This window comes from Cornus florida, unplaced genomic scaffold, assembly GCF_030987335.1.
Source record: "Cornus florida cultivar Cherokee Brave unplaced genomic scaffold, ASM3098733v1 CherokeeBrave_3.0.0_Hap2_Chr08, whole genome shotgun sequence".
Lineage (NCBI taxonomy): Eukaryota > Viridiplantae > Streptophyta > Magnoliopsida > Cornales > Cornaceae > Cornus > Cornus florida.
Genome location: NW_026775578.1, coordinates 57,564,603 through 57,571,084, shown reverse-complemented (window position 1 = coordinate 57,571,084; position 6,482 = coordinate 57,564,603). Strand labels below are relative to the sequence as shown.

Below are 6,482 nucleotides of genomic sequence, written 5' to 3'. Positions count from 1 at the left end.
ATAAGGATACATATGTAATTAGGGTAATGGAGTGAAAATCAGAGATTATGGAGCAACAATTAATTGGCATATCAATGTTGTTCATACTTTTTTTGTAGATACATTGCTGACAAAGTGAAGATCAATATATACATATTGATAGAACTTGAAGAAAAAAAAATGAAACAGTGAGAGAGATTGTTGTAGTTTAGCATAATTATTTAGACTCAATTTCATTCTTATTTCTAGTTATATTAAAACCCTAACTTGATACGTAAAACAAAAGAGAGGTCTTAAAAAAAATCTATTATCTATATATATATATATATATATATATATTGAGAGTTAGAAAGGTTGTTCAGAATTATATAGAGAGTTGAATTTTTTTGGATGAGAGTTCAAATATCTTTATAATTCTTTTGCTCCTTAGTCTTTGAGATCAAATGGAAATCAATCAAAAAAAAATTCTGCAAATTCTCCACGTCTTGTCTTCTTTTCTTTTAAAATAAGGATACATATGTAATTAAAAATTGTTAGTTAAAATTATCCAGACGAACTAAGTTCCAAAAGCAAGTTTTTCGAGCTTTGCTTGAACAGAATTTTTAGGATTTTCATGTTTGTTGGAATTCCTTTTATATTGGTTAACCAAACACTCATTTTTTTTTTTTTAAAAGGGCTTTATGGACTTGGAAGCCCGTTCGAAGCCGTCAGAAAACTCAGCCAAATAGGCACTTAATTGGATAAACACATTTAATTAGATAAGCGTTTAAAACATTCGGTAATTAAATTGAGTAATCAAACATCACCTTCATGTTGACGTATTATACATTCCATTGAAAGTATTGTGAAGTGATATTTGGTGTATTATTCATTTTGTTATTGAAACTAATGAATGCTTTATTAATGTTATCTTTGAAAATCATGTTGTATTTTGAATATGTGTATGTATTCATTCCATTGTAATAAGTAAAATATATATAACAAAATTCTATAAATTTTGTATTTTTTTTGGGAACTATTCTATTACAATTTTATGAACCCAAATCTCACTCGTTCGGTTGGTTCAAGGATCTGGATCAAAATTGCCAACTATTTCTATTGATGCAAAAATCTACATGCTCCAGAGCCAGTAGCAATTTCTGAAAGACAAGTCCGGAGCGATTCCTGCAAGATAAAAGAGAAGTGATAACCGGCGTGGTGCCGGCCGAGTGCACTCCAACAGTCAAGTTAATACCCGAAAATTGAATATCCAATCCAGGCCCCAATATAGGATTTATGGCGTACCTTTTTATGTTGACTGGCCTCACTTTTATAGAAAGTTAAAGTTGTCGTTTCCGCATTTCCTTCCGGGAGAGAAGGGATTAGTTAATCGTATCTTTAGTGCAACCTTTGAATTAATCAAATCTTATCATTTAATTACCTTATGAGATGATCACCTTATCTTAATTACCTTATCAATACGGTTTGGCTTACCCTATCTCCTTAAGTTTATCCATGCCCTTTGAGTCTCCATATCACTTGGAATTCTTATCTAGTCGAATATTCCGTATCAGTAGCCCCCCCATTCCCGAAATCTTGCTTGTCAAGCGTCGGGAATGCCAAGTCCTTCCAAGCTAAGCATGCTTGATGATTACTTTCTTGCCCCTTTTAATAAGGGACTGGATTTGCTCAAGCTTTGTGAGCTCACCCTTTAATAAGGGAGTAGCTAACCCCTCGTCTCTTTATCGAGGGAAGAAAATGAAGTTGACCCTTCGTTCCTTTACGGGGAAAAGAGGTGTAGTCTTAATGAGGATGACCCTTTTAATACGAGATGTAGTCGTCTCGTCTCTCTAGTAAATGAAGGAAGCTTTAATTATCTCACCCTTCTGTATAGAGAAAGTAGTTGGATTCTTGTCCCTTTAATAAGGGAAGAATGTGTTATTGGCCCTTGGTCCTTTTAACGAGGAAACCTTTAATAAGGTGTAGTCGGCCTCTCGTCCCTTTAATAAGGGAAGTAGATTAATACAAATTTCACTCAGCTCACCCTTTAGCAAGGTAAGTAGATTAATGCGCTTCACTTAGCTCACCCTTTAACAAGGTAAGTAGATTATTATGAGCTTTACCTAGCTCACCCTTTAATAAGGGAAGTAGATTACTATGAGCATCACTCTTTAAAAAGGGAAGTCACCCTTTAAAAAGGGAAGTAGATTACTATGAGCATCACCCTTTAATAAGGGAAGTAGAATACTATAAGCTTCAACCAGCTCACATAGAATTGATCTTGTAGTATGATGGATGTGAGAGTTTTCCTTGGCTCAGCTCATTGTGATGAATGTGAGAGGTTGTCAAACCCGTGTCGCAGCAAAGCCTTCTACATTTTAGTCCTTTTTGTATAGTTGGATTCACTTAATCCATTTTTATTTTTTGAGAGATAAGCAATTAATTGAATTTCTTGTATCCGGCGTACAAAAAGAGACTTGTTGATTCATCTGACTTCCAGTCGGGTGGCAATGTCAGTCGCGGCAAAGGGTTGGAACCTGAATCGGGTTTGCCAATTGGGTCCATGATTCAAACAATTCTATTTGTTGGACAACTGAGATTCGTTTTTGTTTGTGGAGTCTTTTGGATTTGCGCTGTTCAAGTTTGGGATTTCTGAATTGATAATAATTGGGCGTATGATTGACCGTACAATCTGTTACACCAGTATACGCATCATTTGTCGGGAGAGGTACTGCAAGTTGTCTTTTCCATCGGCTTTGCTAGAATCTTACAAAAGTGTAGCAAGACTATGCTTTCGCCAAAAGAAGATGCCGCCATGCTTTTCAGTGAAGAGTTTGCAGAGATCTGTTTTCTGAGATCATGAGCCAGTGATATCTCAAATTTCTATGATGACAGTTTTCCATGGTCGTAACAGAGTGCATGTATTGTGAAGCATGTGTTAAAACCATAAAACCACCCATATAATTCTCAATTGCTTTTTTTTTTTTTTACTAAAAGATAGCATAAATGTTACTCGAGGTCATATATTTCATTGTTGTGAAATACACCCTTGTTTTCTGAGTTCCTCGCTTGTCATCGTATGATTCAATCTTTTGCAATCCATCACACACACCGCAATGATCTTATTGAACATTTGTGGTCACGACAAGGAGAGACTTGAGGAAGTATGTTTCAGATGTCCTTTGTTTTGATCCTTGATTTATTAGTATATGTGTTTTGTACACTAGATAGTGTACAAGTGAGTTTGTATTTTTATTCTTTTGTTGTGAGTGTTTGTATTTTATTTAGTTTGTTTGCCTTGTTAAAAAAAAAAATCATCAAATCCATGTTTGGCATTTCAATACTACAATTCAATAAAATCCATAACAATGATCCAAAATAAATACATAAGCATAACAAAAAAAAGTAGATAATCATGGAGATGGGGAAGAGGAACATAATAATCAAGGTTTGTTGAGCGTGCTTGTAGTTTGACAAGAATCTCATCCTTACGCAGCTGGTAATAAACTTTCGCCTGAGGGTCCTTGTTGGAAACGTCCATCATCATAATCTTATCATCTCTCTCTTTTTCCTTGGCTTCTTACTCCTTTTGATTCATTTGCTCCATTACTCTAACTTTTCTTTCTTCTATTTCGAACTTCTTCAGTCTACTCTCACTTGCATCAGATGCATTTTTGTTAAAATTTTCCATCAAATCACAAAAATGAGTGTCTGAAGTATCTGCTATCTTGTTTTTCCTATGTACTTTTTTTGTAGCTTTCCTTTCACTAGGCCTTTTGGTTCTTGGGGAGTCAACAGCAATTCCGGTTAGATCTTGATCGAAATCGAGAGAAATGGGTGTTTCTTGAATTTAGGATGAGAAAGAGGAATATGGGGTCATTGCAGGAGACTTTGGCTTTTTGGAGGATGCCCAATCTTCCCACTTAATGCAATGTTCCAAGATCGCCCAACAGTGATCCAAAGAAAAATGTTTCTTCTCATTTTCATAATACATACTTTTTTCTTTAAAAGCCTATAAAAGGATATAAAACAAAATTAGAAGTATAAAAATTAAAATTAGAACTAACAAGAAAAGTAGAAATCTTACTTTATCTATTTTATTGATTCCACTTTATCAATTTGTGTGAGGCACCCACTATATTTACCACAACGCTTCATGATTATGCCCCAACAAGATTGGATAGAACCTTGTGTTCATACATTTTCGTCGTTGTTGTGATCAAGATAATTTTGGAATATCCGACTCCAAAAATTACTTTGTGATTGCGAGTTACCAACAATTGGATCTTGGGTGACGCTCAACCAAGCATTACAAATTGCTACATCTTGATCCGGTGTGAATGAATTTCTCCGCCTTGTTGATTGTTGAGTGACTTCAATTTTTCTTTTGGAAAAAAATTTAACCTTGGAAAATTTATCCACAAAGAACGCTTACAATGCAAAATGGACATAAAGGATGCTCAAAACACCAATGGTTCAAAACCTCTTTCAAATTCTTACATTTTATTGAATCATGAGATCATATGGGCTGCTAGCATTTTCCTACTTCTACTAACACTACAATCCCAAATAGAAAATTTTGACCTTTTGATTACAATAAAGAGCACATTTTTTACCCAAGAGATGTCTTTGAATTTAGGACTTCCAGAGATGCGAGTTACCAACATGGCATCTTCGACCTTAACATTTCAAGTGCTATATTCAGAGGCAGCAAGTCACCACTGAAGCACATTCCATGGTTTTGACTTGAGTCCAAGGCGGCAAGGCCCGTGGCGAATTATTAAGTCAATCATATCACATGAGAAACCTTCAGCCGCAATATGCGATGGATATAATTCAAATTTAAAGGGAACATTAAAATTTACAACGAAAGCTCCACTTGAAAACATGTGCTGGTACATCTTTCTCCCATTTATTTGTTTTTTTTTTTTTTTTTTGCTAATTCATGTACATATAGGGATTTCACTAGGGAAACAAATCCAGCCTGTTATCCTATCAATGACTTATCTGATTTCAATTTCAGACTAAAATTAATTTGTTTATAATCCATGAGAATCAGGTTTGCATATATGGATTAAAACAAACCAAACAGAGCAGATGATGATAAACTTAAAAGATGTAAATCGAAACAATCAAATCAGACAAATAAACAGGAAAGGCTTAGATAACCACGAGATGCAAGTGAGAGTAGAATCCAGCAATTTCGTAGAGTCCGAAGAACCCTAAAGAAATCCAGGACATAGTAGCGAGATCTTACAAACATGATAATCAAGAACATGGTTTGGAGATCGTACCAGCAATTTCGTCGAGCACGGATAATCCTAGCCTGATCTTCCCATGAATCGCAGAGCGACTTTGTCGATCCCTGGTTGCAAAACAGTAGACATGGCAACGAAAGGGAGAGAGATACTGCTAGGATTGTGCGTGTGAGAAACGGCACCGTATGAATAAAAAAAAAAAAAACAGACTTCTCAAAATTTTTTGAGAACTGTCATTTATGGCAATATCTTTTACAATCTCAAGATATGACAAATGTCTATATTTTGACTTTGATAGGCCGTTTGAGAGGGCATTGGAGATGCTCTAACATGCTCAATAAAATTTCAAATTAAAAGAGAGATGCATTGTTCAATTAAACTGACCCGCCAATGCTCTAGGTAGTATAAAGGTAAAATTTCAAGTCTCCTAGTTGATATTTATGAGAATGTTTGTGAGTATTTACATAACCAAAAAAATATATATATAGTGAATTAATTTTTATTCAATAGAAGGCACCTTGATATACATTTTTAACACAAAACTCATGTCATGCTGTGTGGGTTGTCTTCTTGGTGAATGTAATTGTCATATAAAATTAGTGCTTCAAGTCTAACAGAATGTGAGATATCAAATTGCGAATTTGTTCGACACTTTATTGTGTTTGTATATATATATATTGGGTACTTACTTTATTGAAATTTGGATGCAGAAGAACAGTAACAGACGAGCTGATACATTTTTCAGGAGAGGTTAGTTTGAAGAGAGCCATTTTTGGAAAATTTTAACACATTTTTGCTCGCGATAAGTAGAAGATATTTATCAACATCCAAAAATTAGTGGATTCAAAATTAGTCATTGTTTCCTAGTCATATAATTTTAAAATAATTTCCGTAACATGCATGTCAAGAGTCTCAAGACTCCTGTGCTAAAAATAAAAAAAAAAAGTCAAAACTTCATCACATAAAATTCGATTATTATCAGTGATATTGAAAGTAAATATAACATTTGGTCTAATAAATAGTTTATTTATCAAGAATTTAAGTAATAAATTGAGTTATCAAATATATAACACTTAATTTGACAAAAAAATTGATTTAATTTCATTGAATAAAATCTACAAACAATCCATCCAGACCAGCCCGTTGACTTACTCATATCTAAAGAGAAAAGATTCACAATTTCTTTTTCTTTTATTCAAAGAAACTCAAGAGAGATGAAAATTAACCTAAAACCAACTTCAAGAAATGTTTTGAGGGCAGAAACCA

At 34.1% G+C, this 6,482-nt stretch overlaps 1 long non-coding RNA gene across 1 annotated transcript; it reads right to left on the bottom strand.

Moving 5' to 3' along the window:
• Window positions 1–3,293: 3,293 nt before the first annotated feature.
• Window positions 3,294–5,512, bottom strand: LOC132268662 (uncharacterized). Its single transcript, XR_009469331.1, has 2 exons — window positions 5,253–5,512; window positions 3,294–3,970 (listed from the first exon to the last, which is right to left on the bottom strand). It is a non-coding gene; the product is annotated as an uncharacterized LOC132268662 (long non-coding RNA).
• Window positions 5,513–6,482: the final 970 nt, after the last annotated feature.